The 24,272-nt window shown below is 45.5% G+C and overlaps 1 long non-coding RNA gene and 1 other non-coding gene across 2 annotated transcripts in view; both read right to left on the bottom strand.

Moving 5' to 3' along the window:
* Positions 1–24,272, bottom strand: part of LOC132579703 (uncharacterized) — a 530,128-nt gene that overhangs the window by 481,514 nt on the left and 24,342 nt on the right. The window lies entirely within an intron of this gene.
* On the bottom strand, positions 19,888–19,960 carry TRNAA-UGC (transfer RNA alanine (anticodon UGC)). Its single transcript has one exon. It is a non-coding gene; the product is annotated as a tRNA-Ala (tRNA).

The following is a 24,272-nucleotide window of genomic DNA, read 5'->3' as shown; positions in this document are numbered from 1 at the left end:
GTCCTTTATAGCTCACTGCAGCTTGAGCACATTGCAAGGGGGGGGGGGGGGAGGGTTATCTGTTTTCTCTCCCAAGACATTTTCCTTTGCCAGGCTCCTTGGAGTCCATCAGCAAGGCAAACAGCCCACACTGGTGCCATTTCCAATAAGTAGAATGGGCCAGGAGGGAAAGCAGAAGCCCTTCTTCCTCTTTCAAAGAGTTCCCAAGCTGCATGTTCAATAGGGCATTTTATATAGTGAGTCCTCTGACTGTCCATATAACTGCAAGATCGGTTGGGGAATTTTAACCTGAGTCGACTCATGTGTCTCCTCTAGCTTAGGCCCCTACTGTCAGATTTCCATAGCACATTATCCCACAGGTTTCACTTGGCACTGCTTCACTGTTCGATGTCAAAAAGCAATATAATCCTGAGCCCAGGACAACATATTATCCCTCCCTATATTCACATTCTCCTCTCCCTTCAGGAAGCTCAAAGTCTTCATGGGGATTCCAAGCAGTATCCCATTGCCAGCACTGACTGTTGGGTTAGTGGGACTTCAGCATAGCAGTGCTGTACAGTAAAGGACTGGAGCATTGACATTTGCTGGATTTATCACATATCTTACAATTGAATGCTTAGATTATGGCATCATCTTTCTTCTTATTCACACCATTTGTGAGATTTAATTCATTTTGGACTTTTTAACAGCTTGTATTCTGGCATTGTCATTACAAGGCACCCACTTGATGTATTTTCTTTTATTAATTTGCACTTCTATTGCAATTCTACCAGACAGGATGATTGCCATCAGAAAGCTAGCCTGGGAAACAGGTTTCACAGCCTCAGTTACATCTGGAGAGCCAAACTAAGGTCAACCTCCAGTCATTAGCAGAGTGTATGTGTACTATTTTTAAATTCATATTCCTGAGGTCTCCTTCCATCACCATTGTGCTGAAACCTGTTCTTTTGTCCCTTCATTAATCTAACTCAAATCCTAAGAGATAAGCCTGGTATGATTGTGAACTACACATTCTATACTTTTTGCAAGAAAATTCAATGGGGGCACCACCACTACCCAAAGCCTGGTACTCTAGAATAATTCTTGCAGACAGTCTCAATGCATGCAAGAATTGCTAGGCATAGACTGAGTTGCAAGTGCTGAGCTGAGTTCAGAAACTCTCTTCTGCTAGCAGCAGGTGAATGACACATGAACCCTATGCCTCAGATCTAATTTGAATCCCATGGGGCAAGTTTATCTCCCAAATAATACAATGTGCATCTCGAATCCACAACTATTAAGTCTGCAGAAGGACTATTTTAGCATCTGAAATTATAATGCAGAACATTAACATAAACAACGCTCAGAGAAAGAGAGGGGGGGGGCGTCTTTCTTCTGATATATCCTCAATAATTGCATTTAATCAAGTGGCATTGGGAAGTTTCAAAAGTCCTTGCTTTTCCTCATTTGCCTTTTGTGAATCTTCTTTTTCTTTTCCAAAACAAGATCTTCACTTTGATTATATGTCCTTCTTTTCACTTCCCTTTGAGGCTTTTGCAACCAAGTGGTTTTTATTTATGTTTGTTGAGAGCAACATTTCTGTTGGATTTTAAGATGTTTGGAGTCATGGCTCTGTAAGTGCTCATTATCTCTGCTACCTGGTACATCTTGAAAAAATAGGATTGGTGGGGGAGCTGTTTGTCCTTCCTCTGGCAACATCCATCTATGGGCACGTGAAGCCAGAGGCAGAAAAAAAACCAGCTGCTTCTGGTGGCAAAAGGAAGGTCCATTCTTCCCCTATGCCCCAGTTACAGGTGAATAGAGAAATTGATAGCTTTTCCAAGGTGACTCACGCTTAAACAGTGAGTCAGGTTGGAAACCTGTTCCTGACTTGCGGGTTTTGCACCATGTATTTTGGCCCTTCAAGGGTCAGTATTGGCTAGAGACACTGTCACATTTCTCATCACTGATTGTAGGGCTGGATTAAACTCTGTGGAAGCCCCTAGGCAGTCAAAATCTCAGGAGCCCCCTTGCAAATTATCTTAGAGTTGGAACAGTTGCCCCACTGCCAGCGGCCCCTGCTGCAACCTGCAGGCACCTTCTCAAAAGCCCCTTTGACAAAGCTGCAAGGGAGAGGTAGAGAGAGGAAAACTTGGCGATTACATCAGCATCAGCCATACCAGGCAAGTCGGGCAAAGAGCAGCTCAGTTGCTGGCTGAGCATGTAGACTGGGAGGGCTGCAAGCAGGGGGAAAACCAGGGGGAGAAGCCAGCCCAGGGCCCCTAAAGGCATGGGGGCCCATAAACCAGTGCCTACTTGGCCTAATTGTTAATCCGGCCCTGCCTGATTGTTCATCACAAAAAAATTCTCACATTTTGTATTTCAGGGGCATTTTCTCTCTGTCTTCCCTATGAAAAGTGCATCAAAATATATAAATATATGAATTTCATATATTCAAGGCCAGATTCAGCATACTCTAGGATTGTCAGGTCCAATGATCACGCTGGCAGGGGAGGTGGAAGGATTTTCCAGGAATGGAGGCAGTCCTGACCTCAAGTGGAAATGACGTCCTGACCTCAAGTGGAAATGATGTTATCATGTTGGTGATGACTGCTTTTGGGGCAAAGCTCTATGGTAAAATTGCCCTCAAACCATAGAGTCTTGCATAAAAAACAGAGTGTACCCACATGACATTGCAACATGATGGCATCACTTCTGCATGATGTCAGCACATGGTGTTTGAGGGTGGGATTTCCCTCCACTGGTCAGCTGGCCAGTGGCAAGCAGGAGGCAAAAAATAGGGGATCCCCTGCCCCCAACTGGGGAATGGCATCCCTACTGTACTCTGAAGTGAGGTTGCTGTTAGAGCTGATGGTTTCTGACAAGGCTCCCTACTCACACATCTCATCTGCATTCAGACTCTTCCACTGTCTGTTTGTAAGTGTTTTGACGCCTGTGCTGCCAGCTGCATGACTACCTCATGCTGCTAGAGAAGGGCATATGGTGGCTACATCAGTGGTACTACTAGCTGCACCCAGCACTGTCGGGAAAATGTGTGAAGGCAGTATGGCAACCGGACTGCAGGTAGCGGGAGAGCTTGTCTATGCGCGGAAGAAAGATACACAGGCAGCTGGGGGCACATGAGTGGGTAGACAAGAAGGAGGGCCCAGTTGTGGGTATAAAGAAGAGGGAATACCTGCAACCAGCCTTACACTATATGTATAAACTGCAAAAGAAATAAATGAGTCATGAATAGCAGGAGAATGTAGTGATTAGAACATTGGACTGACACTGGGATTGGTACAAAAATATTGGAAAACATGTACCTCACCAAGGACTTGAAAAGTTCCTTGGGTCAATCACTCTCATCCAGCTTGATCTTCCTCACAGGGTTGTTGTGAGGATAAACTGGAGGGAGACACAACAAGATGTCTTGTGCTCATTAAAGAAAAAGTGGGATAGGCAGATCATGAGAGGGAGGACAGGAAGGGTTGCACCAGTGCTTAGTTCTTGCGGCTCCAGGGAAATCCTGATTGCCATGATGGGTTCAAGAAGCAATTTTTCTCCAGGCTGGTTTGAGCAGGGATCCTGGAGGTTTTTTGCCATCTTCTGGGCATGGAGCAGGAGTCACTGTGTGTGTGTGTGTGGGGGGGGAGATATTTGTGAATTTCCTGCATTGTGTAGGGGGTTGGACTAGAAGACCACGGAGGACCCTTCCAATTCTATGATTCCAACTCTATGATTTCTATGTTTTAAATTGTTTTTATTGTTTTATGTTTATCATATCATGTTTATCAAGAAACAATACTTTGCAGCCAAGATTGCATCTGCAAATTTGCGCCCAGCACAATTGTTTAGGGTAATTGGAGATCTTGTAACACTGCCACAAGGCAAACCAAACGTTAGAGAATTGGAGATAGGCTGTGAGGCATTTGCAAAATATTTTGCAGATAAAATCTCGTCACTCTGCCAAGACCTGCCTATCACATTAGATACAGTGAGTGAAACTGAGGCTCCGCGCCTGTCTTCAGATTTACTGCTGGACCACTTCGACCCACTCAGCCTGGAAGAAGTTGATGGAATTCTTTCTGCTGCTCGCCCAACAACATGTGATCTGGACCCTTGCCCCTCTTGGCTGATTAAATCTTGCCAGAGGGAGCTTAGATGTCCTCTACGGGACATCATAAATAGATCCCTCTTAGAGGGGCGTTTTCCAACGCCTCTGAAAGAGGCCTTGGTCCGTCCCCTCCTGAAAAAATCTACAGCAGACCCGGCCGAATTGGCGAATTACCGACCGGTGTCTAATTTACCATTTTTAGGTAAAATTATCGAGAGGGCAGTGGCGTTGCAGCTACAGAGATTTCTAGATGACGCTTCTGTCCTGGACCCGTGCCAGTCTGGCTTCCGACCGGGTCACGGGACGGAGACGGTCTTGGTCGCCTTGGCAGATGACCTCCAACGGCAACTGGATCGAGGCGGTGCAGCAGTGCTGATGTTATTAGATCTGTCGGCTGCATTTGATACGGTCGATCATCAGCTACTAATCCACCGCCTCGCCGACATTGGGGTTAAGGGGTCTGCTTTACAATGGCTCTCCTTCTTCCTCATGGGTCGGGGACAAAGGGTGGCAATTGGGGGAGAACGATCCCAGAGGCACACACTAGACTGTGGGGTGCCTCAGGGAGCAGTCCTCTCCCCGATGTTATTTAACATCTATATGCGCCCCCTTGCCCAGATTGCCAGGAGGTTTGGGCTGGGCTGCCATCAATATGCTGATGACACCCAGCTCTATCTGCTAATGGACGGCCGGCCCGCCTCCGCCCCGGGAGACTTGGATCGGGCGTTACGGGCTATCGCAACGTGGCTTAGACTGAGTGGGCTGAAGTTAAATCCGGCAAAGACAGAGGTTCTCTGTGTGGGTCGCGGCGCTCCAGGAAGGGAAATATCCCTCCCGACCTTCGACGGTGTGCAGCTAAAGGTGGCGCAGCGGGTGAAGAGTCTGGGTGTCCTGCTGGAGCCTTCATTATCAATGGAGGCCCAGATAACAGCCACTGCCAAGTCAGCATTCTTCCATCTGAGGCGGGCGAAGCAGTTGGCCCCTTTCCTGGAGCGTCGGGACCTAGCGACGGTGATCCATGCGACGGTCACCTCACGACTGGACTACTGTAACGCCCTCTACATGGGGCTGTGCCGGACCCGGAAATTACAACTAGTGCAGAACATGGCGGCCAGGCTGCTGCTTGGTCTCCCAAGATGGGAACATGTACGGCCGGGGCTACGCGAGCTGCACTGGTTGCCAATTGTATACCGGGTCCAGTACAAAGTGCTGGTTATTACCTTTAAAGCCCTATATGGTCGAGGACCGGCCTACCTGAAGGACCGCCTCTCCCCGTACGAGCCCCAGAGAGCACTGAGGTCAGTAGGAAAAAACAGACTGACTACCCCTAGGCCAAGAGAAGTTAAACTACAGAACACCCGCTCACGGGCCTTCTCGGCTGCGGCCCCATATCTCTGGAACCAACTTCCAGAGGAGGTGCGGGCCCTGCGGAACCTTGATCAGTTCCGCAGGGCCTGCAAGACCACTCTTTTTAAATTAGCTTTTATGAACAGCTGAAGTACAATTTTACAACGAAGAAAATCCGCCATTAGCACTAACTAGAATAGCATCATTGATAATGTTATAGTTTGTTTTAATTCATGTTCTACTGGTTTTTAAGGTTAAGTTAATGCTTAATTCAATGTTCTTAATGTAATGGTTTTAATTAATGCACCATTGGTTACTATGTTGTTTATTAATGTTTTATTTATTAATGTACCATTGGTCACTGTGTTGTTAGCCGCCCTGAGCCTGCTTCGGCGGGGGAGGGCGGGGTACAAATAAAATTTATTATTATTATTATTATTATTATTATTATTATTATTATTATTATTATTATTATTATTATTATTATTATTATTATTATTATTATTATTATTATCATCATAGGTCTATACCCATGTATAGTCATGAGCATGTGAGCCGCCCTGTGCCTGCCACAGCAGGGAGGGCAGGATATAAATTGAATAAAATAAATAAATAAATAATCCTAAATGTAATATCTCATTTCAAAACTAGACAGCAAAAAGAAAAAGTTGAAGTGAAATGATTCACAGTGACAACATAGAGAAACAAAAAGTACTCATTTGTTCATTACTAACACAGACCACTGTTGTCAAGTGGTAATCGTGCCTGGGGACATGCTTGTCAGGGCTTGTGTTAACTAAGGTGGGGCCTGGGAATGTTCTGGAATTACAATTGATCTCCAGACTACCAAGATCTGCCCCCCTGGAGAAAATGACTGTTTTAGAAGGTGGAGTCTATGGAATTATACCTTGCCTTTCCCTTCTGAAACTCCACTGTCTCCAGGCTCCCTCTGCAAATCTCCAGGAATTTCCTGATCTGAAGGTGAGACAGCTGCCAGGCTCAAGATTTCTGGCAGGGACCACAGCCAGCAACTGCCCCACCAACATTCCTCCCCTGCCACCCATCCATATCATTCCCAGTTCTGCCCACAAGCAATTCCTTAGTACCCATTTGTTCCCAGCTGCATATACTGCCCAGTACCACCCGATAAGGCCGTGCAAGTGATGGATAGTGGCAGCAGTGTTTCTGGAAACTGCAGAGACAGTGCACTGAGCCGCCACACTGTCCAGTACTGTCGGGTAAAGTGCTACAGGCAGTGCAGGCGACTGTGAGCATAGGTGATGAGAGGGCTGGCAAGCAGGTGTGAAAGTAAAGCCCTGGCAGGGGGAAGCATGCAGTTGTGTGGCTAACCAGGGCAGGGAAGCACAGAGGGCAATTAAGCTTTGTGACTGCGTGCATTTTACAGATGTTATAAGGACCTAACATCATGGTCTGGAAAATCTGCTTCCACATTTCTGTCTTTTAAAGTTTTATAACATCATTTCTGTGGACTGTTTACAATTTTTTAAATGTTGTATCCATGGCTGCAATCCCTGCATGACCGGTCTTGAATTTGCCCTTTTTGGGCAAAATTATTGAGAGGGCAGTAGTGCTACAGTTACAGAGTTTTCTGGAGGACGCTTCCATCCTGACATCAGTCTGGCTTTTGCCCAGGTCATGGGGTGGAGACAGTACTGGTTGCCCTGGTGGATGATCTCCAGTGGCATCTGGACCAAGGCAGTTCAGTGATACTGATGTTGTTGGACCTGTCGGCTGCATTTGACACAGTCTACCATCAGTCGCTGATTCACCGCCTTGCCGACGCAGGGATCCAGGGGTTGGCCTTACAATGGCTCTCCTCTTTTCTCCATGGTTGGGGACAAAGGGTGGCGATCGGGGAACAGTTATCCTCCGATGTGTGTGTCTCAGGGGGTGGTGCTCTCCCCGATGCTGTTTAACATCTATATGCACCCCCTTGCCCAGATTGCCAGGAGGTATGGGTTGGGTTGCCATCAGTACGTCGATGACACCCAGCTCTATCTGTGATGGATGGCCGGTCTGCCTGTACCCCAGAAAATTTGGATCTGGTGCTGAAGGTCGTGGCAGGGTGGCTTAAGCTGAGTCGACTGAAGCTGAATCGGACAAAGACAGAGGTCCTTTGCCTGAGCCGCGTCAGCCCAGGAAGGGGAATTCCCCTACCAGCTTTTGATGGTGTGCCTCTTGCAATGGCGCCCAAGGTCAGAAGCTTGGGGGTGCTACTGGAACCTTCATTGACAATGGAGACCCAGATAGCAGCCACTGCCAAATCCATCTTTTTCCATCTTAGGCGGGCAAGGCAGTTGGTCCCTTTCCTTGACTGCAGCGACGTGGTAACTGTGATCCACGCTATGGTCACCTCGAGATTGGATTACTGTAATGCCCTCTACATGGAGCCGCCCTTGTCTCAAATCCGGAGACTGCTGCTGGTGCAGAATGCAGCAGCTAGGCTGTTATTGGGGCTTCCCATGCAGGACCACATATAGCCTGGCTTGTGGGAACTGCACTGGCTGCTGATAGTGTACCGGATTTGTTACAAGGTGCTGGTTATTACCTTTAAAGCCCTATATGGCAAAGGACCTTACCTTAGGGATTGTCTCTTCCCATATGTTCCCCAGAGGGTACTCAGATCAGGGACACGGAACCTGTTATTGATCCCTGGGCCGAGGGAGTCAAGATTGAAGATCACTCGAGAGAGAGCCTTCTCTATAGCGGCCCTTTATTGGTGGAACCAACTCCCAGAAGAAGCAAGAGCCTTGTGGGACCTTGTCCAGTTCCGCAAGGCTTGTAAGACAGCTTTATTTCAACTTGCTTTTAATCAATAGCCACATATGAGGATACTCAGGATGATTGAAACTGAAAGAACTGGAATGTATTATTAGCACCAAATTGTTTTTAAAATGTTTTAATTGTTATATTGTTTAAGGTTTTAATTAATGTTTAATATTTGTACGTTTTTATTGTTGTGAGCCACCCTGAGCCTGCTTCAGCGGGGAGGGCGGGATATAAATCCAATAAAAAATAAATAAATTTAAGAAGATGATGATACTGGATTTATACCCCGCCCTTCACTCTGAATCTCAGAGTCTCAGAGCGACTTACAATCTGCTTTACCTTCCTCTCCCACAACAGACACCCTGTGGGGTAGATGGAGCTGAGAGAGCTCTCACAGAAGCTGCCCTTTCAAGGATAGCTCTGCAAGAGCTATGGCTGACCCAAGGCCCAAGGCCATTTCAGCAGCTGCAAGTGGAGGACTGGGGAATCAAACCTGGTTCTCCCAGGTAAGAGTCTGCACACTTAACTGCTTCATCATTGGCTTTCATTCCTGGCACCACTAAGCTAGCCAGCAAGGGGTGGGGGTGGGTGGGAAAGGACAGGAAACTCCAGAGGCTCCAGTGCACAGTTTGACGCACTGACATCATTCCTTGTGCACCTGCAAATGATGTCAGCACATTACTGGGGATGATCTAGCATTACACAAAACTCTATGGTTTTGCCCATAGAGTTTTGTCCAAATGCAAGACCATCCACAGTGTCCCCTGATGCTGTACTTAAGTCACTTTCAGGTCCATGGGAGAGACATGAAAGCATTACCAACAACATCATTACATCACTGGTGAGTACCTCCAGCCAGTAATTTCTCCTTCTGTTTGCCAGGTTGTGGAAACTTATTAGCTCAGTACTATCTACTTTAACTTGAAGCAGCTTTCCACTTTCTTAGGCAGAAAAGGACCTTTCTAATCACTTTTAACTAGAAATGGCAGAGATTAAACATGTAATACATGTACTGTACAGTTGAACTAGAAGAAGAAGAAGAACTGTAGATTTATACCCCGCCCTTCTCTCTGAATCAGAGTCTCAGAGTGGCTTACAATCTCCTTTATCTTCTTCCACCACAACAGACACCCTGTGAGGTAGGTGGGGCTGAGAGAGCTCTCACGGAAGCTGCCCTTTCAAGGACAACTCTCACGAGAGCTATGACTAACTCTAGACCATTCCAGCACCTGCAAGTGGAGGAATGGGGAATCAAACCCAGTTCTCCCAGATAAGCATCTGCATACTTAACCATTACACCAAACTGGCTCTCAAAGGCACACCCAGGGCTCCAAGTTTATAGCTTCTTTATGCTCTAATCAGACATCAATAACTGAATGTGTAGCCAAAAATTCTGGCTTAGTGCAATGTCGTTAACTGTGTTGTACATATAACATACCCAGGAAATGTGCTCCACTGACCTCCCCTTCACCAGGCTAAACTCTACCTATACAGCGGAGACTACCCCAACACAACATTCCTTACTTGGAGTGTTGTGGGTCTGTGGCTCAGCGGTAGAACCTCAACTTTGCATGCAAGAAGTCCCAGGTTAAATCTCTGGCAATTTGTAAGGATCAGGAAGCAAGTGATGTAAAAGACCTTCCTAGAATATCCTGAAGAGCTACTGCCGGTCACAGTACTGACCTTGATAGACCAATGCTCTGACTCAGTGCAAGGCAACTTTATATGTGTATGGCAGTAAACCCAGAGAGCTCAGGCACAAATGTAGAGTCAGACTGCAATGTAAAGAAATAGTGAATGTGTGTGTGTGTGTGTAGCATGGTATTATGTACCAGAGACAGAGAATTATTCTAGATGATTACTGACAGTTCACCATCCTACTGACTTCGTAATTCAAAGGTAATTGCTTTGCCTTCTCTAGCAAGCTGCTAGAACAAAAGAGCTAAACATCCAATATGGGAAAAAAATCCTCCGTACTGCTAGTTTTAATTTTCCTCTTTCTCTGTTCCTTTCCTGTAGCAGAAGGAGAAGAGGGGGGAGCTTATTTCTTTGTAAAGGACGTCTGCCGTAATGATTGCTGGTTGATTCTTCCGTCAAGAACAACAAAGTGAATGAATTGGGGAAAGAAGACTGAGGGCTTCGGGGCATTTTGCTCAACACAAGAGACTCCTATGGAATCCAAAAGATGAAAAATACCTTCCTGGCTGACTTGATGTGCTCTGGTGATAGGCACAGATTGGCTGCTGTTCCACAGCTTATCAATAAATAGAGTTGTTCCAAATGCAGAGGTCTCCTTGTTGCCTTCCCAGTGATGAAGACAAACTTTGATGTGGATTATGAAATGAAGACAAGAGAACGGCACACGCAGGCATTCCAATGCGCACGTTAAACAAGAACTGGTGCACTGAGTCTTAATGGGGATAAGATAGTAAGTTTCTGTCATTTCCCACATTGCTCATATTTGCTTGGAACCCCTTCCACCTCAAGTTAGGCAAAACGAGATGTTTGAAAAGTTGCCCTTACCAAGAAGAAGACTCATACTCAGATGACCTCCACAGATCTGATGGCAGCATTTGACACAGTAGACTAACCTGGATTTCCCACTAGCCTTATGCTGCTCTCATGCTCCTCTTCTCCGCGGGGCTTCCGTCGGATTTCACACTATCTGCCCCGGGGCTGCAACTAACTTTGCCTTTTTCATGTGGCAAACAGAAACTGGTTTTTAGAGGATCTTGTTTGCTGTGTGAAAAAGGCAGAGCGAGTTGCAGCTTTGGAGCAGATAGTGTGAAATCTGAGCAAAGCCCCGCTGAGAAGAGGAGAGTGAGAGCGGCATAAGGCTAGTGGGAAATCAGTCTAAGACTTTTTGACCCACTGCCTCACTGATGTAAAAGTTCAGGGGTTGGCCCTTCAGTAGCTTACTTGATGGCCACCCAGACTCCACCCTGCATATTCTGACTATGGGTTTGGAAGCTAGGCTTGGATGGCTAAAGCAGAGCAGGCTGAAACTGAATCCAGCTAAGATTGGGGGAGGGGGCTTTGGGATCAGGGCTAAGATTACCCACTTTTGACAGGGCTCCACTTACACTGGCACAATCTATTAAGTGTTTGGGTGTGATCTTGGATGTCTTCTTAAGTATGGAGGCCGAAGTCACTCATATTGCCAAACTGGCATTTTTTTTCATCGGCACCAGGTTTGGCAACTGGCCCCTTTTCCATCACACTCTCACCTAGCCACAGTAATCCATGCAATGATCACCTCAAGACTAGACTACTGTAACTCAGTCTACACTGTCCTGCCCTTGACGCTGACCCAGAAACTCCAACTGATCCAGAATGCAGTGGTGCAAGTCCTGATGGGAATATCACTGTCAGCACATATACAACCTGTGCTTCGCCAGCTGCATTGAACCAAGTCAAGTTCGAGGTTTTGGTATTGACCTGTAAGGTGAGGGTCCAATGTATCTATGGGACCATCTCTTCTGGTATGTTCCCAGGAGGGCATTGTGCTCTAAGGATACTAACCTGTTAGTCATCCTTGGCTCTAAAGATGTCTGACTGTCCTCAACAAGGGCCAGGGCCTTCTCAATCCGGGCCCCAACTTGGTAGTACTCTTTTCTAAACTCCATCAAGGCCCTGCAGGATCTTATGCAATTCCACTGTCCTGTAAGGCATAGATGTTTTTGACTGAGGACTGCAATGGTTCCTTCTCAAACTGGTGCACTGTTTGTTTGCTTCAGCTCACTCCCCCCTCCCCCACTGCCCATGAAGAAGTCAGCAGTCTGCAATTCGTATAGAAATATCACTCACCATCTGTTTTTACAATGTTCTAATCTCTTGTATGCTTTTTAAATTAAGATTTTACTGTGTTATAAATATGTTGTACATCACCTGGAACCCTGCTATGGCAGGAACTGGGTGATCCATAAATTTAATCAATCAGTTTGGTGTAGTGGTTAAGTGTGTGGACTCTTATCCGGGAGAACCAGGTTTGATTCCCCACTCCTCCACTTGCACCTGCTTGGAATGGCCTTGGGTTAGCCATAGCTCTGGCAGAGGTTGTCCTTGAAAGGGCAGCTGCTGTGAGAGCCCTCTCCAGCCCCACCCACCTCACAGGGTGTCTGTTGTGGGGGGAGAAGATATAGGAGATTGTAAGCCGCTCTCTGATTCAGAGAGAAGGGCAGGGTATAAATCTGCAATTCTTCTTATTCTTCTGTCAGTCAGTCAGTCAGTCAGTCAGTCAGTCAGTCAGTCAGTCAGTCAGTCAGTCAGTCAATCAGTCAGTCAGTCATACCAGAGCATCCAGTTACCACTACTCTTGGCAATTAGGGTGTCTAGTACTATCCATTGCCTGAGTTGGCTCTGCCACTAGGCAAACTAGGCTATTGCCTAGGGCGCCAGTATTCTGGAGGCACCAAATTGGGCACTCCCATGTGACTTGGTGACATTATCAATGTGTGGGGGGGGGCACCAGACGTTAGCCTTGCTTAGAGTGCCAGTCTAGGGCCTGCCCTAGCCATCGCCCATTTGTGTCTATCAAGAATGAATAATCAGAGATGAGGCAATTTACATGCTTCTAGGCTGAATCCAGCTAGCTTTTTAAAAATCAATCACCCCATTCTCCTAATGACATTCCACTGTCCCATGTCATCCCATGATGCCTAACATAGCATTTCAAGGGATCAAAGAGGACTCCCTCCTCCATTTTGCAACAGCTGACAAGCTTGTTGGATCCAACCCAAAGATAAAGTCAGGATAAAGTTCCTTTTACACATCCACTCACACACACATTTCTTCCAGGAGGATTATAAATTTCTGATACTTCATAGCTGCCATTTCCCCCTTGACTATTGCTTCTAACTCTTTTCTGGATTACTCACTGAGGTGATGTCATCCAACAAGGGATGCGAACAAAATGATTTCACAGTGCCACATGGCTAATGAAATCTTCCTCAGGATGAGGCCACTGAGGGCAAATGAGGGCAATACAAATGGATAAGTAAACATTTTTGCAAGGGGTGCTGGGAAATTGCCAAAAAGATGAGACATTACTCCTTACTGCCAAAGCATTTGTGGAAGAAGAAAAAATCAACAATGTGTGGTTTTGGCTCAGCTCTTCTTATGTGTGCACCACTGTAGGTATGAATCAACCTTTTCCGTCTCTGTCCATAGGGAAGGAAAGGCTCATAATTTTCATTCCCTGGCCTCTTCTAAAACTGAACCCTACCAAATGCGCAGAGTATATTTTATCACAGAGTCTAGCAGGGGAGAATCCAAGCTGCTGTCTGACAAGGAGCCACTCAAGAAGCTGTAAAGCAGAGCTCAGGAGAGGCAGCTGTGAGTGTCATTCCTGCACCTCAAATATGTTTTTCCCCTCTTTCTCTATCCTCCAGGGACTGGCTGGGAACAAACAAAAAAAAGAAAAAAAGACAACAAGAGCTGGCAGTGTGAACAAAGTCCCCAAATTGCACTTAAGCGCTTCTCCAGTTCCCTCAGTAATTTCTCTTATCACTTTTAGTTAAGCTCTTTCTTTGACATTTTCTTCCTCTTATGAGCAACAACAACAACAAAAATCACACACCTGTCAAAGAGCTTTGGGGTGCTCCCACAACCAAAATTAAAGATGGCTTAGTAAGAGTTTTCCAAATGAAAACAACTTGAGGGGGGAGATATTCTGATGCCATGACGTTTGACAGAACCACTCGGGAATAAGAAGGCTGTTTTGTTTTTATATCTATCAAATGCATCTCTTTCTCCAAGGAGTTTGGAGCCAAATACATGGTTCTCACCTCCTTATTTTATTCTCACAAGAGCCCTGTGAGGGAGGTTAGGCTGAAAGGGAATAATGAGCCAAAGGATCACCAGTGAGCCTCATGGCACAGTGAAAAACTGAAGCCAGGCATCTCCAATCCTAATCTAACCACTGCACCATAGTGGTTCATAATAATCTTATGTAAATTTAACATAGTTTCATTTTAACTACTCAAAATTTTATAACCAGTTTCATATCTGTGGCTCTGTGCCTTTGATTGCAGCCTGTGGTGTGGATGAATGTCAAACCCTGAACGTGATGGGCTGTAGTGGATGGAAGAAGTTTGCCTCCTGCATGTGGAAAGAAACTAAGCCTGGGCTTCAAGTTTTTATACAGGAGGGAAGGTGACAACTGGTTGACTGTTTCTGTGTTATACCATATGAAAGCTGGTTGTGTAAGCTGGTCTCTTGGCTTGTTTATCCTATTCAGATCTAGGTGAGAGCTGGGATACAGATTGTTGACTGTAAGCTGATTGTCTGCCTTGTTTTACCTGCTGGTTGGGGAAGTGTCTGGGGGAGTAGAATGGGGAGGAGGCTGGTGCAGGATCAACAAGGTGTGGGATTGGGGGAGATATGGTGGTGGGAGAAGAACAGGATAGAGAAGGGGAATGGACAACAGACATTTGCATGTTGTTACCCTTTCTGATTCTTCCTCATGGTGATGCTGCTGACCAGGGGTCATTTTGTAGAGAAATAGATGGCAGAGCTCATTAGCATAACTCATTAGCATATGCCCCCCCCCAACCAAAAGCATCCCCATGCAAGAAAGGAGAGCCCCGAGTGAGCGAGTCCTGCATGGGCTGGCTAGAGATCCAGCCAGCCCAAGCAAGCTTTGCTCACCTGGGGCTCTCAGCTGCCCCCCACAGCCAAAAGGCCAGCAAGCCACCTGGCACCCAAAATCACATAAGAAGTAGAGAAAGGAGCTGCTGGGGGTGTGGCAAAGCTCCTGGTGGCTGGCTGGTTGCCTGATCTCCTAATCCAGGGATTGTTATGCAGCCGCACCTACTATTCAATGGATGAGGTAGGCGGGGAGGAAGAGGGGGAATCCTCAAAAAGGTTCAGGAGCTGTGCTCCTGTGAGCTCCTGCTGAATCTGAGGCCTGCTGGTGACCATATCAATATCCCACTGGGCTTTAATATGAATGCCAGGTGAGTTACAAGTAAAGCGTAGCCATTCACAATTTAATTCTGGATGAGAGGGCTGGCCTGGCATGTATCAATGAGACCTGGTGGTGGTAAGGGGGAGGTGATAAACTTTCCCAACTATGTTCCCCAGAGTATTCAGTGATTCATCTGCATAGACCTGGTGGACAGGGAGGTGGTGTGGCCATAGTCTGTTGGGATTCTGTTTCCCTGGCTCAATATCCTGTTGAGAGACTCTGTTGGATTTGAGCACGTGTATCTAATGTTGAGAGTGAAAGACAAGATTGGGATTCTGTTGGTGTATTGCCCTCCCATCCAACTGTCTTCCTTCCTGAGTTTGTGGGGGTGGGGTCAGACATGATGCTGAGGAGTCCTAGGCCAGTAGTCTTGGGAGACTTCAATATCCACGTTAAGGCCACCTTGTCAGGAGCAACTCAGGATTTCATGATCTCCACAACAACCATGAGTCTGTGTTAGGTAATTACAAGCACACACTGTGCAGGTCATAATATTGATCTGGTGGTTTGTTCTGGGCAGGAAGAAGGTGATCCAAAGGTGTGGCGGCAGGGGGGGAGGGTCCCTATGTCATGGACAGATCACTGCTTGCTGGGGTTTAGACTTACAGGAGTACCAAGGCTCCACAGGGGTGGGAATCAATTAAGATGATCTGCCCCTGCAGCCTGATTAATCCAAGAAGTTTTCAGGATTTTCCTGCTGATATAGTCAGTGCTCCTATTGATAGGGTTGACCTCTGGAATGGGGAAACAAATCAGGCAACTGACACTATTGCAACTAGGAGCCATCTCTGTAGCAGCAGAGTTTGGGCAGCCCCTTGGTTGATTGAGGTTTACCCAGAAAAGTCAGGGGAGGATGCTAGAACAATGATGGAGAAAGACTCAAGACAAATCTGACAAGGAATGAGCTAGATCTCATTTGACCTATTCCAAGGCAATGATGGCAACAAAGAAGCAACATTTTCCTGTCACCATTATTGTAGGCCCCATATCACTCCAGTCTTGTAACACCTACACTGACTTCTAATTTGCTTCTGGGTACAATTCAGAGTGCTGGTATTGACCTTCAAAGCCCTGCACAGATACACATACATTAAGGACTGCCTCCTCCAATGCAAACCTGTTCACTCAGTCCAGTCATCCTTGGAGGCCCTGCTTTAGTTGCCACCACCATCAGAAGCTAGATGGGATGGCAATCCAAGAAATGGCCATCTCCATCATGGCACCAAAACTCCCTCCGCAGGGAGATCCATCTGTCTCCCTCTATAGATGTCTTTTGCCAGCAGGTGACAACTTTTTTTTTTTTTGCTTTGTTCTGTTCTCATACACCCATGAATGGTTATTGGCCCTCCTTGTACTGTTATTTGTTTGAGCGTTTAATTGAATTCTATATTTTAACTGTATTTTAATTTCAAAAGGTTTTTTTATATATTTGCTGCTTTGTAAACCCTGATTTGGAGGAAAGACAGCATAAAAACATTGTAAAAATGAATAGAAAGAAAATAAAAACACTGCAAACAGATAAATAGAAAGCAAGCAAGAAAGCAACAAGCAGAACTGGAAAGCTGGAGATGAATGCATACAATGAAATGAAGCAGTTGTGAAAGGTCATCTTCTTAGCTAGATATGTTCCATCACCTACCAGCTAACCCTTAGGCTGAATGTCATACTTTGAAAATCCAGATCTGTTCCTTCCTAGAAACAGTCACATGAGAGATCCTAGCCTATCACACAGCATGGGATTATGTCACAGCTCTATGTGTAGGCTACACGCTGATGTTATTGAGAGCAAAGGAACATCTTTTAGGGTTGCCAATCTCCAGGTGAGGCCTGGGATTCTCCAGGAATTAAAACTGAGCTTTGGGCTGGATATATCAGCTCCCTGGAGAAAACAACAGCTTTGGCGGGCAGACTCTATGGAATCACATCCTTACTAAGCTCCTCCCCCTCCCAAACTCCATCCTTCCCAGACTCTACCACCACATATCAAAGAATTTCCCAACCTGGAGCTCACACTGGGTGAACATTTTCACTGCTTCTTGACAAGATGCCTGGAATAGTGGTGCTGAGAGGTTCTTTTCCACTCAGTTTCCAACAGGAAACAAGAAGACAGCAGTGAAGGAAGAGTAGGAATTCTAAGGGATGGGGGAAGAGCCACTGACAAAGCTCTTTTCCCCATCCTTTTGTCTCGCTGCCTAAATTATGTTTTCCAATGCCTTATCCATTGCACAGAGTGAGAAAGAAAACATAAAATATTTACTGAGGTTTTAAGACATTATGCACATCGGGCCTAGATTTTCATTTCACAGAATGAATCAAACACAGCATCTGTAACAAAGGTATGAACAAAGGGAATAAGAGAAAGATGGTTTCAGAATGTTAACGGCACAGCTGTGCGCTGTTGGCCCACATTTCATTTTCCTAAATCACAATAACAGGAACTCAGCTATGGGGGCAAGCTAAAAGATTAATGATTCCGTTATTACCACTGTTACTACTGGTTACTGGAATAATGTCACAGAAACTATAGCACTATGATATATTACTTAACACCTTCTAGAACCTGATCATCCACCGGGTGAGATGAATTTTATGGCAAACTTCCCCCCCTCCCCCCAAGGTGTGCGACACAAGACAAAATATCACATTTCAAAAGAGCCTCTAGTTATCTCAGTAAAGCTACTCCTGTTTATGGGAGAGGTGGCCAAACCTACCAAACTTGTTAACCTAAAATGGGCATAGCCCACAGGCCATATATGTGGTTTATCATAGATTCATTAAACCTGATTTTGTTGCCAGTCTGGGATTACAAAAATCAGAGTTGCTCAGCAATGGGCAGGCCACAAATGCAGGTAAACCTGCATTTGACTTGGGCTATCATGCTATGCAGTCCTTTTTCTAAAAAAAAAAACATTACGTCCCCTCCACCATTCTGTGCTATGCAGAAAGCTCCATTGTAAATAGGGATGGCCAAACACTCACTGGCTTGAGTCACATTCTGCTTACCATTAGCAAGCAGGAAGCAGATTTTTCACTGAACAGTTTGGCTGTTGGGAAGCATTTTGAGCCTATTACTTTCCATATGTTCACACAGTATGGTACAGTGCTACCAGCACCATTTCCTGCACACACATTTTCGCCAAGCCCAGCAAAACCCCTAAAGTCTGTCATTCTTCCATGCCATTCAACAGTGAATCATCTGAATAAACTGTGAGCAATCAGCCAGTGATTATAAATTGTGGGAAGGGGGGTGCTGCTGTCAAATTGCAACTGATTTATGGCAACCCAGTAGAGTTTTCAAAACAAGAGATGAACGGAGGTGGTTTGCCGTTTTCTATCTCAGCATAGCAACCCTGGACTTTCTTGATGGTTTCCCATCCAAACATTAAGTAGGGCCAAACTTGCCTAGCTTCCAAGACCTGGTGCGATCAGGCTACCCTGGGCCAGCCACATCAGCAATAACATTTTAACACTTCCCTTTTGAAGTCTTACAAATAGATACCTGTCAAAGTCTGTGTTATTCAGGTTAGTTTATGCATGCACATCTTTCATTCAGTCTTATGAGAGTTGTCCTGCCCACACTTATGACTTAATTACCTGACCCAACCATCCATGGTCCTGATGGAGAAATTATTTTAGCTACTGCACAGATACAAACGCATCTTGTATGGCATTCGGTACAAAGAAGCTAGAGGTGGTACTACATTACCATTTAGAGGCTCTCTCAGCCCATTTCCAGTTGGTCTCTTTAAATAAGGCCACAAAATGAGGATGCTTCTTATTGGAAGGAGCATCATTCTGTCAGATTTCTCTAGGGCAACTACCATCACCACCACCACTACAAAAAAGAAAACAAAGATATTGGATTTATATCCCACCCTATACTCTAAATCTCAGAGTCTCAGAGCGGTCACAATCTCCTTTACCTCCCCCCCCCACACACACACACCACACACCCTGTGAGGTAGGTGGTGCTGAGAGAGCTTTTACAGCACCTGCCCTTTCAAGGACAACTCCTGTGGAAGCTATGGCTGACCCAAGTCCAGGAAACTGAATTGAATTGTAATTATGGTATAATAACAGAAAACAGTGGATGGTACATTTTTATAGCCTTACAAACACAGCCTCTATAAACATTGACTGAATTTGTGGGGAGGGAAAGTGGCCATGAGCACACTAGCCCTGCCCGCCCCCCAAGTATGCTTCCTCTTGCATGGTCTCTTCCAAGATCAGCAAAGCTCAGACAGCAATGTCCCCAACCATGGGGCAAGAGTATATGCAGACGTTTCTTCCATATGTAGGTACCATGCTCACATGCCAGCAATCTCACGGAGGCAGGGTCTGTGTATTGGTGCCCACTCTCACACATGAACACATGAAGTTGCCTTACACTAAACCAGACCATTGGGCCATCAAGGTTAGTATTGTCTACTTAGACTGGCAGTGGCTCTCCAAGGGCTCAAGCAGTGATCTTTCACATCTTGCCCTTTTAATTGGAGATGCTGGAGACTCAACCTGAGCTCTTCTGTATGCCAAGCAAATGTTCTGCTACTGAACACACACGAAGCTACCTTATACTGAATCAGACCCTCGGTCCATCAAAGTCAGTATTGTCTACTCAGACTGGCAGAAGCTCTCCAGGGACTTAGGCTGACGTCTTTCACATCACCTCTTGCCTGGTCCTTTCAAATGGAGATGCCAGGGATTGAACCTGGGATCTTCTGCATGCAAAGCAGATGTTCTGCCGCTGAGCCACAGCCCCCTGCTGCCCTGCCTGCATGTCCATTTGATGTGTGGAGGAGTTATGTGTATAGGGCTTATATATCTCAGTAGGCAGCCATGTTGATCTGAAGCAATAGAACAAAGCAGTAAACAAGTGCACCTTTAAAACCAACTAAGTTTTATTCAGAGTGTAAGCTTTCATATGCTCTTGAGCAGACTGCTTAAGAGCATACAAAAGCTTACATTCTGAATAAAACTTAGTTGGTCTTAAAGGTGCACTTGTCTACTGCTTTGTTCTAGGGCTTATATATGTACATGTAAGGGTTTTTCCCTCTCAGAATCATTCATAGGAATTCATTTGTTTTCTCTCTTCAAAATATTGCTACCAAATGATGATTATTTAAAGCAAAGTAACTCCAGACACCCAGATTTGGGTCCCAATTACAATGAAAAGAGCTATAATTATGAGCATGTAGAACAATAACAACTAGAACAAAAAGGAATGACATTTTTGAAATGAAAATGAACCAAAGCACTCAGTAAAAAAAATAAAAATGAGAAACTACAGGAATGAAACATGACATCTTGGCATTATGTATAGCTTTCACCATATCTGGCATTCCCCAATAGACAGTTTCCTTAGACCTAGAATTTCTTTATTAGAGCCAATTTGCTGAAATATATTCAAGGAGATAGATAAGAAAATAAATAATAATAATAACAGGAATGGAAATAGAGGCAAAGTAAAGACGGGAGAGAGTAAATGAAGGCAGGATGGATTTTGAAAGGAATCAGAGAAATCCTGTCCCGCTTCCTTAAATAATAACAAAGGAACTGAAAGGAGAAATGTGTTTTGTATAGTAGCAAATGTCTACTGGAGAACAGCAGATATGGGGGAAAGTATACACATGACAAGAAGTCATTCCTCGTTTCTGCAGTTTCTCTTTCTTGCTGCAATGTATGCTTTTGTAGGTTTGATGTTCATTTGAAAAATGGCATTCCTTTGGGTTATATTTGTTACAGTTTTTATGTCCTTCTCATTATTATATTTGTCATCATTATAATTGAGAACAACAGCAGCATGCTTCATTCTTCCCTCTCTGTGGTGCCTTCTGGTGCTTCTGATGCTGCTGCTACAAGGGAGCTGTAGTTCCAGACAGGGGTCAGTCAGTCAAAAGGTAGTGTGATAACGTTACTTACTGTGCAATGGCAGTGATGAGACCTGGGCCTTTATTTTTCTCCAGGTAAGCCCCCCCCCCCCAATTCCCAATCCCTGCTGGTTGCCAGGACCAGGAGGGATTTGGCAATCATAGGCAACATAGATTTTCACTTTCTCTAACACTCCCCACACACACACACACACACACCCATACTACTATATTTTCAAAGCAGGTCTGCTCAGAATCCTACTCAAATATACTTATTGAGGTTTACTCCCAGGAAACTGTCCTTCAGATGGCACTGTTGATATGTCAGCTGCTGTAATAACATGTAGCTAAGCTTCTGCCCCATCCATTTCTTGCAGGTAACCTTTACGAACTCAAACTGACCCAGAGGCATGAACTTGTGACCCAAGCCAAAGGCCAAGAGCCAAAGGGTCCTTGGTCTTTGGCTCTTGACTTGAGGATCGTAGCCTAGAGCAGAGAAGATGTGTCCTGTACCCAGCAGCCAGTTCTCTTCTCCTGTTCATTTGTTTACATTGTATTTTTGTATTTTAAAGCTACTTTGGGTCCCCATTGGGGAGAAAAGCTGCATAACTAAATAAATATCCCAAATCTTTTTTTTAATATTTCCTGACCTAACTGAATAGTACATTTATTTTATTTTATTTTTTTAAAAAAAACATTTCACTAAACTCCAATAGTTGCTTCTAAAAGAAAAAAAAGTTCAGGAGGGGGCAATTTAGGTAGAGAAGCACAGAAGTGCGGAAAAGAATATATAATGTTACCCACATCCACAGCTTCTCTGCTCTATGTCACTTCTACCCTGCTTTCTTATTCCATCCTGCCCAAGAGTTAACAAGAGACAAGTGTGTAATTTAGACCAGAGAAGCAGCTATATACAGAAGTGTTAAGCACTCCTTCTTTTAGCTGCATTGTCTGTTTTTAAAGGTGGCTATGGGAATTTATTTACATGTATCTGCTTACAATTTTTGGTTGGGCCCTCGTTGTGCTATGCTGACAGAGGAGCTAAGATAAACTTGCTGGAAATTGCATAGGCATAGCCACACTCATTTTTTTTTTTTGTGACTGCACACTTATAATATAATTTACTCCATAAGGTAGCTGGCAGAACTTCTTTCTAATCTCATTTTCCTAACCAAGGGTCACAGAGTTTTGTAATCTAATCTTCTTCTCGTTTGAGATGCCAGCAATTGAAAAATGACAGCGATATGTCATAGTCACACACAGTAGCTATAGTCTTTTAATAATACCAACCCGTTTTTTGCAGCTAGCAGTCCTCCATAGGTGTGCCGAGTCATATTCATTGCTCTTTTGCATTACCTTCAAAGCAAAGAGACAGCTGAAATGGACATTGACGTGAGCCTGCTTTTTTCCCTAGATCAAGCAATTACCCAGACTTGCCTCAACCTGTATACTTCCTCCAGAGACATTTTCCTTAAGAGAGATCAGGTATGGCATTGACGGGGCCAGCACACACTTGACAGGAGAAACAACAGCCAGTACAGTGATGCCCTTCCTTGGAAAGCTCTAAGTGATATATTTTTGCACAATCCAGTCCCATTACTTACCTGAATTGTAGGGAAGAAAGGAGAGGAAAGACTGACTGAGTTTTCTTGCTTTCATCCATCTGAAATCAACAGATGGGAAAAGAGCTTGCAGTTCTAGGGTCTGAGGACCTGTTGGCAATCTGGAAACAAGGGAACCCAAGGGGGCAGAAGCAAATTCCAGCAGTGCAGAGAGTTCAAGGTGTAAAAATATAAGCAAAGCACAAGTATAAAGATCAGTGACTCTCAGACTACATGCAGTCTACATAATACCTTTTAATAGGATCAACCTACTGGCTGGATGTTACATGCACAGTCTTAGGTAATCGGATAAGAGAAGCACTTCAGAAGCATGCCAACTGAATAGTACAAGTTGTCCTTCCACCCAACAAGCTCATGAATGATCTGGAAGAGATCAGGGGCAGTTCTTGGGTTGCTGATAGGATTCTGACCAAAAAGATCACACACGTACTCCCTTCCTACTAGAGGAGGAAGCAGGCCTTATTTGATAAGCTTGTGGCACAGAGTGTTAAAGCTGCAGTACTGCAGTCCTAAGTGTTAAAGCTGCAGTACTGGGGAGGGCAATGGCAAACCACCCCGTAAAAAATCTGCCGTGAAAACGTTGTGAAAGCAACGTCACCCCAGAGTTGAAAATGACTGGTGCTTGCACAGGGGCTGAATGACGGGCCACATCGCAGAGTTCAACCCTGCCAAACCCGAAAAGTGGGAGACCTATGCAGAGTGTGTCAACTGCTACCTACAGGAGAATGTGATCATGGACGACAGCTGAAAGCGAGACGTGCTCCTGAGTGTCTGCAGGGATGCCACATTTGAGATTGCCAAAGGTCTCTTGGCCCCCGTGAAGGTTACCACAAAAACATACAAGTAGGTATTCAAACTCCAGACCAGGCATTTCTTGCCCCATCCATCCATCATCACCCGCCGATTCCTGTTCCACAAGAGAGATCAAGGGGTGGGAGAGACAGCCGCCATCTACCTGGCCGCTCTCCACCAAATCGCGGGAAACTGCATCTTTGACAAGCTGGAGGAAGCCCTGAGGGATTGATTTGTCTGGGGCCTCCAGGACGAAAGGCTACAGCAAAAGCTTTTCACAAAGGAAGAGCTGACCCTCCAACTCGCCTTCAATGAAGCCACCGCATTCAAGAGAGCCACCAAGGCTCACTCCAGCCCTCAAGCGGAAGCTGTCCGCCAGGAGGAGATGGCGTCGGGCAACCCCGAGGAGAAAGAGGCACACCAGCTCCGCCGCCAACTAGGAAATGGGCCAAAATCTTTCACCCGGCCAAGAGCTACAGAGAGGCCCACCAGCACAAAGTGTGCCAGCTGTGGAGACCCACACGAGCGACAGGACTGCTCCTATTGCAACGTTGACTGTAGGAACTGCGGAAAAGTGGGCCACATTGCGCGCTCTTGCAGGGCCAAGACCAACCGCAGGTGCCAATCCACTCACCATGACTCAATCAATGCTCACATGACCACATCGACCAGCATCCAGGTAATGAATTTGCCCCTAGCCACCCCGGATAAGGTCAAGGTGTTGGTCCAAATCGAGACTGCTCCCTGCCTAATGGAGCTGGACTCGGGATCCTCCATCTCTATAATCTCGG

The sequence above is a fragment of the Heteronotia binoei genome, chromosome 11 (assembly GCF_032191835.1).
Source record: "Heteronotia binoei isolate CCM8104 ecotype False Entrance Well chromosome 11, APGP_CSIRO_Hbin_v1, whole genome shotgun sequence".
Classification (NCBI taxonomy): domain Eukaryota; kingdom Metazoa; phylum Chordata; class Lepidosauria; order Squamata; family Gekkonidae; genus Heteronotia; species Heteronotia binoei.
The sequence above is the reverse complement of the archived record's forward strand: the minus strand, read 5'-3'. Positions and strand labels throughout refer to the sequence as shown.